The sequence below is a fragment of the Larus michahellis genome, unplaced genomic scaffold, assembly GCF_964199755.1.
Source record: "Larus michahellis unplaced genomic scaffold, bLarMic1.1 SCAFFOLD_35, whole genome shotgun sequence".
Lineage (NCBI taxonomy): Eukaryota > Metazoa > Chordata > Aves > Charadriiformes > Laridae > Larus > Larus michahellis.
Window position 1 is genome coordinate 1310777 of NW_027436006.1, and position 11732 is coordinate 1322508.

Genomic DNA, 11732 nt, shown 5'->3' on the forward strand with positions numbered 1-11732 from the left:
TCGTCACAAGGGAAGGCCACGGAACAAGCGTGTTCCGTTCCATCCCTCGTGTAGTTTCGCAAACAACCTTGTACAGGGAATCACAGATGTTGCATTCTTCGTGTGCTAGCTGCGGCTGCATTCTACCTCAGAAGCCTCTTGATTTTATGACTTTCCTTACTGTGTGAACAATGCTGTACTTTTGTATTCTTGGCCAATTTAGTAATTATTCCACAGGGCCGCGGCTCTGGCGACAGCTCCCACGCCCGAAGAGCCAGGAGGGAAAGCCGTGCCTCGTTGGAAAGCTCTTTGGCAGCCGCTCGCGTGGCCCCACAGCCCGTGGGGCTGCGGGCTTTGCGGCGGCCGTCAGCCTCGGCGCCACCGGCGCCCAGGTGGCGCCGCCGCGCCAGCCTGCGAAGCATTTTGCGGTAGGGCCGCGGCTCTGGCGACAACTCCCACGCCCAAAGAGCCATGGGGGAAAGCCGTGCCTCGTTGGAAAGATCTTTGGCAGCTGCTCGCGTGGCCCCACAGCCCGTGGGGCTGCGGGCTTTGCGGCGGCCGTAAGCCTCGGCGCCACCGGCGCCCACGTGGCGCCGCCGCGCCATCCTGCGAAGCATTTTCCGGTAGGGCCGCGGCTCTGTGGACAGCTCCCACGCCCGAAGAGCCAGGAGGGAAAGCCATGCCTCGTTGGAAAGCTCTTTGGCAGCCGCTCGCGTGGCCCCACAGCCCGTGGGGCTGCGGGCTTTGTGGAGGCCATCAGCCACGGCGCCACCGGCGCCCACGTCGGGCCGCCGCGCCAGCCCGCGAAGCATTTTCCGGTAGGGTCGCGGCTCTGGCGACAGCTCCCACGCCCGAAGAGCCAGGAGGGAAAGCCGTGCCTCGTTGGAAAGCTCTTTGGCAGCCGCTCGCGTGGCCCCACAGCCCGTGGGGCTGCGGGCTTTGTGGCGGCCGTCAGACTCGGCGCCACCGGCGCCCACGTGGCGCCGCCGCGCCAGCCTGCGAAGCATTTTCCGGTAGGGCCTGTTGCGTGAAACGGGGCCAAGCGGTTTTGGCAGAAGATAAACCCCCTTGCGTTGTAACACTCCTCACCGAGGTGGGAGGCTAGGTGCGGCTAGGTTGAAATTCTGAGTGATGCCCAATTCAGCACTATCAGTCCAATCGCGTTTAATATGTATTAAACTACTACGATTTGGATACACTAATAGTGGACTGCACCTTCAGTCTAGTCGTACTCCTGAAGTAGCACGGCCTCTCTGTAGTTTTGGTCGCGTTCAGTGAGAAAGCGAAACGACTAGCTACTTAAACAGTGCAGTTTATTTAAACAACAGATATACAGGTTCTTTAGGATTGCAGGTGATAAATACACTGTCTGCAAAGCACGTGCAAATAAAGATATTGCTAAGTATACAAACGCGCGACAAAATTATAAACGATACAGCCTGGCTATAAATGTAGGGTAGAGATTCTCTAGAGAAATTTCTAAGTTCCCGAGAAAGCACTCGGTGTAATCGAAGTCTTACCCAAAGGCGTCCCTATGGGGGGGGAAGAGAGGCTCAGCCCGTCGACTGATCCCGGAAATCAGCGGTGGAATTCTTCGCGATGGTGTCTTCCCTGACATCCCCTCTCTCTTGGGCTATTTTTATATTATTTTTTTATCTTCAAAGTGGAGTTTGAGTGACTTTAGTCATACGTACTTTTATTATGATTAATGTATTCAAGGAGGAGTGTTCACACCTCGGGGGCGGATAGCCTCCGGGATGGAGGTGTGTTTTGGTACATTGTGGTGAGCAAAGTTCGCACAAAAGGACAGCATTTCATCAACATTAGACGAAATGTTGGCTCGGGTAGCGTGTAGGCCGCTTATCAGTTCCGTAGTACCATCTCGTCCCCATATCTGCTATTCGTCACAAGGGAAGGCCACGGAACAAGCGTGTTCCGTTCCATCCCTCGTGTAGTTTCGCAAACAACCTTGTACAGGGAATCACAGATGTTGCATTCTTCGTGTGCTAGCTGCGGCTGTATTCTACCTCAGAAGCCTCTTGATTTTATGACTTTCCTTAATGTGTGAACAATGCTGTACTTTTGTATTCTTGGCCAATTTAGTAATTATTCCACATAATCCACCCCGTGACTACAGTCACTCAAGCTCCACGATAATCAATACTGATGGGGAATATCACATGTCCTCTTATGGCGAGGGATATCAAGTGCAAATACTTCTTGTGGGGTGATTAAGCGAGTTAAGCGTTTCATCATAATCCAAAGTCTAACATGCAAAACAATTGTCAAAGCAAAGCACAATACAGTGAGTACTAGTAGAACAACAACAGGATGGAGCATCTTGTTAAAAAGTCCTGTAGCTGTTGGTGACCATCCAAAGAGGGTGTCCCACCATTCATGTCCACCGTCTCTCTTGACCCTTTCCAGTACATGGTGTATTTCTTCAACATCATGATGGACCGCAATCAGAGTTCTTTGTCCATTTTCTTGGGCCTCTTTCAACAATCGCTTCAATTCATCGTGTTGTAGCAACTTCTTCACTAGTGAGAGATTCATTCCGATAGGGGTAGGCAGCAAATCTCGAATCAATGTGTAATTAGATTGTAGCAATTGAAAAGACGTAACAGGAGCTGAATAACTGAAGTCACATCCAATGATGTTAGTAAAGTTACAAACACAAAGATTTGAGTTATTACTTATATCTACTGCTATGTCATCTACGAATACAAAAGTACAGGGAGACCTCATGCAAACACACCCTTTCCCAATATATACAAGCACAGTTTCTGGGGTTTCATCAGGTTGTATCTCAAAATGACAAACATTCTGGTTGGTGTCAAGACAAATGTCTTGTGCCTTGAGAGTATTACTCTCACAAATGAATCCTTGTTGGTCTCGTGAAATGCATGCTTCAACATCAACAGTTTGCCATTTATTCTCATTTTGTTGTGCCCCCACTCTATGCTCTACCGGATGGAGTATAGCTCCATGGTGATTCAACCCCAGTGCGATGATTGGGTATATGGTGTATACTGAGGCATTGCGTATCGTTAAGACAAAAGCTGTGGCTTTGCTCTCAGTGGGATCATAGGTGAAATTAACCAGATACCACCAGGATTGAAATTTTCTCTCAAACTCAATTGCATTATCCCATATTACTTCTCGAATTTCGGTGGGCAAGGTGCCTTCTTCACCTTCCCTTATAATTGCGGCTGTCATAGATTGCATCCACAGTTGGGCTTGGATACAACTAAGGGCCAAGGAAACATTGTTTTGGGTTGTACCAAGTGCATTTGTGATCAGCTGATGGTCTTTTTCACCTGTTTCCTCCCACTGAGGCAATATATTCGATAAAAGCCATTGGTGATTTCCCAATGCTGATAGAGAGGACTGTAGAGGATGTTTTAATTTGTCTAGATCACTAGTAGTTGTGACTAGTTTGTTTGCAAGTATCTCAGCATCTATACTATTTAAGACTCCCAGTCCTGTTCCTAAGATACCAGTCACCTCTCTCTTCAGTCGTTGTGAGGTGTCAACAGTTCGCCGGCCTAACCATGCTGACCATCCTGCATAAGATGTACTCAGGAATGGTGAGCAGGTGGGTTTGATCGCAGAGATATTAATCTGCATTGACAATTCTACTCGTTTGAGGGAATATGTTGGGTTAAACAGTATTTGTTGTTGACCTGTGTGTTTAATGGCATAAGGGCCAATGTTAAAGGTGTAAGGAGTTAGACTAATGGAGGGCTGAGTAGCTACACCCTTGAAAGTTTGTGGGGGTGTAGGTTTTGGGTTCATTTCAACAGGTTCAGATGTATTTGAGTCAATCATAAATTCAAATAACAATTCCGTGCCCCTGTAGCCCCAAATACAATATACTATGATAGGTTTGATAAAGGTGAAGTTGTGCCAGCAATCTGAGTTTGGCTCTATAATTTTGTAACAATCAGTGTTATATTTGTCCGGTTTAGTAGAGTCTACATGGATGGTTTCAATTACAGTTGGTCTATGGTGAGCAGACCCATTGATTACTCGGCAGCTAATTTGTATTTTCTTTCCTGGGACGGCTTCAAGCTTAGCCATTTGGAGTGAGTCTTTCCAACTCCATTTATCTCTGGAATATACTTCACTTCCTTGTATAACCAGAGTGGAGAGATTTAAATCCCTCATGTTTTCTAGTGTCTCAGTGCTTGCAGTGTATCGTGACAGTGCATTATCCCAAAGCTCATCATCAAGGGGCAGATTCTTAAGTCCGCTCAATAAGGTGTCATTGTCGGGGCACCCCTAATTGTAGGGCTTTACGCCACAACTCATTCCGGTCCTTATCAGGCTTAAACCTTTCCTCCGATTTAGGGGTTTTAGTGTGAGTTCGGACTTGGCGAACCTTTCGGGGGTGTTCGGAGGATTTCTCACTAGTTAGGCTGGCCCAGCCCATTTGGCGCCCATATTGATCTATTTCCTGTACATATTCATTCCAGGTGGGCATGTAGTGACGACGGCCCCGCCTATGAGCACCCCGAGCCTCTCGTATACGATCTTGAGTACGAACAAGGAACGGTTTCAGGCAATCGGGAAGACCACGGATGAGAGGGGCTAATCGATCGGGGTCGATAGGGGCTGACATTGGGGATTTCCGAAATTCCTCTCTGTCATACATGGCTTGCAGACAAGCTGCTTTCCGTACAGCCGCAAACAGATCAGAGTAGCCTGTAGCTCTAATCTCTAACGGCTCCCCCCTCTCTCGCGGATCCATACCCCCTGCCCAATAGGCTGCTCGAGCAGTTAGGGAATAATTATGATCCCCAGGCATAGTGGTTAAAAACACTCCTGGTCCCCAAGAGTCTCCTGCTTCTTCCTCACTCAGCATAATTCTGTCCCCCCCTTCAGAAGAAACTCGCCACACGTACTCAACAGCTGACTCTTCTGGTCGCCTCGAATATTTCTCCCTTATTTTTGTTAACTCGGTTGGTGTCCATGGAACGGTACGCACAGTGGTGTGAATTTCATCATCGTCATCAACCGCAGTTTCAGTTTTAACCAGAGGACGTAAAGGAAAAAGTTGGGATTTCAAAGTAAAAGTCCTTTCCTCCTCATCTTCTTCGTCATCCTCACTATTAGACAAAAAATCTCCGGTCTGGGTTCCGGAATTTGGATAACACATTAACTTACGAATCTGTTGGACCTGGGTCAAGGGCTGCATTTTATCTAAGAGCCCAGTCACCCTTTCCAATAACATTTTAAGTTGGAGATTTTCACTCCCAAGTTGAGCATTACGGTTTCCTAAACATTCATTCTCGCTCACAAGCTTATCAACTTGAGTTCTTAATTTTTCTCCTGTCTCCTTTTGCAAGGCTAATGATGACTTCAGCACCTCATTCTCCGATTTCAGGGTTGCATATTCTACAGCTGAAATCAGATTAGGAGCAGGGGTTTTTCTAGCTTCTTGTTGTGCACAAGATAAACAGGCGCCTAACACAGCACAAATCACACCCTTGCCTTTCCCCGCTCTGAGCTTCTGTGAAACCCGACACTCTTCAATACGTTCCACCACTTTCTCTTCATCCTTCCAAAATTTTTGGGCCCACTCCTTCCCAGCCTGGGAAGGGGCACAATCATATTTTTGCAGCAGTTTATCCATGGCAATCCCGCCGGACTACGCCAAATTCTGTTGCGTGAAACGGGGCCAAGCGGTTTTGGCAGAAGATAAACCCCCTTGCGTTGTAACACTCCTCACCGAGGTGGGAGGCTAGGTGCGGCTAGGTTTAAATTCTGAGTGATGCCCAATTCAGCACTATCAGTCCAATCGCGTTTAATATGTATTAAACTACTACGATTTGGATACACTAATAGTGGACTGCACCTTCGGTCTAGTCGTACTCCTGAACTAGCACGGCCTCTCTGTAGTTTTGGTCGCGTTCAGTGAGAAAGCGAAACGACTAGCTACTTAAACAGTGCAGTTTATTTAAACAACAGATATACAGGTTCTTTAGGATTGCCGGTGATAAATACACTGTCTGCAAAGCACGTGCAAATAAAGATATTGCTAAGTATACAAACGCGCGACAAAATTATAAACGATACAGCCTGGCTATAAATGTAGGGTAGAGATTCTCTAGAGAAATTTCTAAGTTCCCGAGAAAGCACTCGGTGTAATCGAAGTCTTACCCAAAGGCGTCCCTATGGGGGGGGAAGAGAGGCTCAGCCCGTCGACTGATCCCGGAAATCAGCGGTGGAATTCTTCGCGATGGTGTCTTCCCTGACATCCCCTCTCTCTTGGGCTATTTTTATATTATTTTTTTATCTTCAAAGTGGAGTTTGAGTGACTTTAGTCATACGTACTTTTATTATGATTAATGTATTCAAGGAGGAGTGTTCACACCTCGGGGGCGGATAGCCTCCGGGATGGAGGTGTGTTTTGGTACATTGTGGTGAGCAAAGTTCGCACAAAAGGACAGCATTTCATCAACATTAGACGAAATGTTGGCTCGGGTAGCGTGTAGGCCGCTTATCAGTTCCGTAGTACCATCTCGTCCCCATATCTGCTGTTCGTCACAAGGGAAGGCCACGGAACAAGCGTGTTCCGTTCCATCCCTCGTGTAGTTTCGCAAACAACCTTGTACAGGGAATCACAGATGTTGCATTCTTCGTGTGCTAGCTGCGGCTGTATTCTACCTCAGAAGCCTCTTGATTTTATGACTTTGCTTAATGTGTGAACAATGCTGTACTTTTGTATTCTTGGCCAATTTAGTAATTATTCCACATAATCCACCCCGTGACTACAGTCACTCAAGCTCCACGATAATCAATACTGATGGGGAATATCACATGTCCTCTTATGGCGAGGGATATCAAGTGCAAATACTTCTTGTGGGGTGATTAAGCGAGTTAAGCGTTTCATCATAATCCAAAGTCTAACATGCAAAACAATTGTCAAAGCAAAGCACAATACAGTGAGTACTAGTAGAACAACAACAGGATGGAGCATCTTGTTAAAAAGTCCTGTAGCTGTTGGTGACCATCCAAAGAGGGTGTCCCACCATTCATGTCCACCGTCTCTCTTGACCCTTTCCAGTACATGGTGTATTTCTTCAACATCATGATGGACCGCAATCAGAGTTCTTTGTCCATTTTCTTGGGCCTCTTTCAACAATCGCTTCAATTCATCGTGTTGTAGCAACTTCTTCACTAGTGAGAGATTCATTCCGATAGGGGTAGGCAGCAAATCTCGAATCAATGTGTAATTAGATTGTAGCAATTGAAAAGACGTAACAGGAGCTGAATAACTGAAGTCACATCCAATGATGTTAGTAAAGTTACAAACACAAAGATTTGAGTTATTACTTATATCTACTGCTATGTCATCTACGAATACAAAAGTACAGGGAGACCTCATGCAAACACACCCTTTCCCAATATATACAAGCACAGTTTCTGGGGTTTCATCAGGTTGTATCTCAAAATGACAAACATTCTGGTTGGTGTCAAGACAAATGTCTTGTGCCTTGAGAGTATTACTCTCACAAATGAATCCTTGTTGGTCTCGTGAAATGCATGCTTCAACATCAACAGTTTGCCATTTATTCTCATTTTGTTGTGCCCCCACTCTATGCTCTACCGGATGGAGTATAGCTCCATGGTGATTCAACCCCAGTGCGATGATTGGGTATATGGTGTATACTGAGGCATTGCGTATCGTTAAGACAAAAGCTGTGGCTTTGCTCTCAGTGGGATCATAGGTGAAATTAACCAGATACCACCAGGATTGAAATTTTCTCTCAAACTCAATTGCATTATCCCATATTACTTCTCGAATTTCGGTGGGCAAGGTGCCTTCTTCACCTTCCCTTATAATTGCGGCTGTCATAGATTGCATCCACAGTTGGGCTTGGATACAACTAAGGGCCAAGGAAACATTGTTTTGGGTTGTACCAAGTGCATTTGTGATCAGCTGATGGTCTTTTTCACCTGTTTCCTCCCACTGAGGCAATATATTCGATAAAAGCCATTGGTGATTTCCCAATGCTGATAGAGAGGACTGTAGAGGATGTTTTAATTTGTCTAGATCACTAGTAGTTGTGACTAGTTTGTTTGCAAGTATCTCAGCATCTATACTATTTAAGACTCCCAGTCCTGTTCCTAAGATACCAGTCACCTCTCTCTTCAGTCGTTGTGAGGTGTCAACAGTTCGCCGGCCTAACCATGCTGACCATCCTGCATAAGATGTACTCAGGAATGGTGAGCAGGTGGGTTTGATCGCAGAGATATTAATCTGCATTGACAATTCTACTCGTTTGAGGGAATATGTTGGGTTAAACAGTATTTGTTGTTGACCTGTGTGTTTAATGGCATAAGGGCCAATGTTAAAGGTGTAAGGAGTTAGACTAATGGAGGGCTGAGTAGCTACACCCTTGAAAGTTTGTGGGGGTGTAGGTTTTGGGTTCATTTCAACAGGTTCAGATGTATTTGAGTCAATCATAAATTCAAATAACAATTCCGTGCCCCTGTAGCCCCAAATACAATATACTATGATAGGTTTGATAAAGGTGAAGTTGTGCCAGCAATCTGAGTTTGGCTCTATAATTTTGTAACAATCAGTGTTATATTTGTCCGGTTTAGTAGAGTCTACATGGATGGTTTCAATTACAGTTGGTCTATGGTGAGCAGACCCATTGATTACTCGGCAGCTAATTTGTATTTTCTTTCCTGGGACGGCTTCAAGCTTAGCCATTTGGAGTGAGTCTTTCCAACTCCATTTATCTCTGGAATATACTTCACTTCCTTGTATAACCAGAGTGGAGAGATTTAAATCCCTCATGTTTTCTAGTGTCTCAGTGCTTGCAGTGTATCGTGACAGTGCATTATCCCAAAGCTCATCATCAAGGGGCAGATTCTTAAGTCCGCTCAATAAGGTGTCATTGTCGGGGCACCCCTAATTGTAGGGCTTTACGCCACAACTCATTCCGGTCCTTATCAGGCTTAAACCTTTCCTCCGATTTAGGGGTTTTAGTGTGAGTTCGGACTTGGCGAACCTTTCGGGGGTGTTCGGAGGATTTCTCACTAGTTAGGCTGGCCCAGCCCATTTGGCGCCCATATTGATCTATTTCCTGTACATATTCATTCCAGGTGGGCATGTAGTGACGACGGCCCCGCCTATGAGCACCCCGAGCCTCTCGTATACGATCTTGAGTACGAACAAGGAACGGTTTCAGGCAATCGGGAAGACCACGGATGAGAGGGGCTAATCGATCGGGGTCGATAGGGGCTGACATTGGGGATTTCCGAAATTCCTCTCTGTCATACATGGCTTGCAGACAAGCTGCTTTCCGTACAGCCGCAAACAGATCAGAGTAGCCTGTAGCTCTAATCTCTAACGGCTCCCCCCTCTCTCGCGGATCCATACCCCCTGCCCAATAGGCTGCTCGAGCAGTTAGGGAATAATTATGATCCCCAGGCATAGTGGTTAAAAACACTCCTGGTCCCCAAGAGTCTCCTGCTTCTTCCTCACTCAGCATAATTCTGTCCCCCCCTTCAGAAGAAACTCGCCACACGTACTCAACAGCTGACTCTTCTGGTCGCCTCGAATATTTCTCCCTTATTTTTGTTAACTCGGTTGGTGTCCATGGAACGGTACGCACAGTGGTGTGAATTTCATCATCGTCATCAACCGCAGTTTCAGTTTTAACCAGAGGACGTAAAGGAAAAAGTTGGGATTTCAAAGTAAAAGTCCTTTCCTCCTCATCTTCTTCGTCATCCTCACTATTAGACAAAAAATCTCCGGTCTGGGTTCCGGAATTTGGATAACACATTAACTTACGAATCTGTTGGACCTGGGTCAAGGGCTGCATTTTATCTAAGAGCCCAGTCACCCTTTCCAATAACATTTTAAGTTGGAGATTTTCACTCCCAAGTTGAGCATTACGGTTTCCTAAACATTCATTCTCGCTCACAAGCTTATCAACTTGAGTTCTTAATTTTTCTCCTGTCTCCTTTTGCAAGGCTAATGATGACTTCAGCACCTCATTCTCCGATTTCAGGGTTGCATATTCTACAGCTGAAATCAGATTAGGAGCAGGGGTTTTTCTAGCTTCTTGTTGTGCACAAGATAAACAGGCGCCTAACACAGCACAAATCACACCCTTGCCTTTCCCCGCTCTGAGCTTCTGTGAAACCCGACACTCTTCAATACGTTCCACCACTTTCTCTTCATCCTTCCAAAATTTTTGGGCCCACTCCTTCCCAGCCTGGGAAGGGGCACAATCATATTTTTGCAGCAGTTTATCCATGGCAATCCCGCCGGACTACGCCAAATTCTGTTGCGTGAAACGGGGCCAAGCGGTTTTGGCAGAAGATAAACCCCCTTGCGTTCTAACACTCCTCACCGAGGTGGGAGGCTAGGTGCGGCTAGGTTTAAATTCTGAGTGATGCCCAATTCAGCACTATCAGTCCAATCGCGTTTAATATGTATTAAACTACTACGATTTGGATACACTAATAGTGGACTGCACCTTCGGTCTAGTCGTACTCCTGAACTAGCACGGCCTCTCTGTAGTTTTGGTCGCGTTCAGTGAGAAAGCGAAACGACTAGCTACTTAAACAGTGCAGTTTATTTAAACAACAGATATACAGGTTCTTTAGGATTGCCGGTGATAAATACACTGTCTGCAAAGCACGTGCAAATAAAGATATTGCTAAGTATACAAACGCGCGACAAAATTATAAACGATACAGCCTGGCTATAAATGTAGGGTAGAGATTCTCTAGAGAAATTTCTAAGTTCCCGAGAAAGCACTCGGTGTAATCGAAGTCTTACCCAAAGGCGTCCCTATGGGGGGGGAAGAGAGGCTCAGCCCGTCGACTGATCCCGGAAATCAGCGGTGGAATTCTTCGCGATGGTGTCTTCCCTGACATCCCCTCTCTCTTGGGCTATTTTTATATTATTTTTTTATCTTCAAAGTGGAGTTTGAGTGACTTTAGTCATACGTACTTTTATTATGATTAATGTATTCAAGGAGGAGTGTTCACACCTCGGGGGCGGATAGCCTCCGGGATGGAGGTGTGTTTTGGTACATTGTGGTGAGCAAAGTTCGCACAAAAGGACAGCATTTCATCAACATTAGACGAAATGTTGGCTCGGGTAGCGTGTAGGCCGCTTATCAGTTCCGTAGTACCATCTCGTCCCCATATCTGCTGTTCGTCACAAGGGAAGGCCACGGAACAAGCGTGTTCCGTTCCATCCCTCGTGTAGTTTCGCAAACAACCTTGTACAGGGAATCACAGATGTTGCATTCTTCGTGTGCTAGCTGCGGCTGTATTCTACCTCAGAAGCCTCTTGATTTTATGACTTTCCTTAATGTGTGAACAATGCTATACTTTTGTATTCTTGGCCAATTTAGTAATTATTCCACAGGGCCGCGGCTCTGGCGACAGCTCCCACGCCTGAAGAGCCAGGAGGGAAAGCCGTGCCTCGTTGGAAAGCTCTTTGGCAGCCGCTCGCATGGCCCCAGAGCCCGTGGGGCTGCGGGCTTTGCGGCGGCCGTCAGCCACGGCGCCACCGGCGCCCACGTGGCGCCGCCGCGCCAGCCTGCGAAGCATTTTCCGGTAGGGCCGAGGCTCTGGCGACAGCTCCCACGCCCGAAGAGCCAGGAGGGAAAGCCGTGCCTCGTTGGAAAGCTCTTTGGCAGCCGCTCGCGTGGCCCCACAGCCCGTGGGGCTGCGGGCTTTGCGGCGGCTGTCATCCTCGACACCACCGGCGC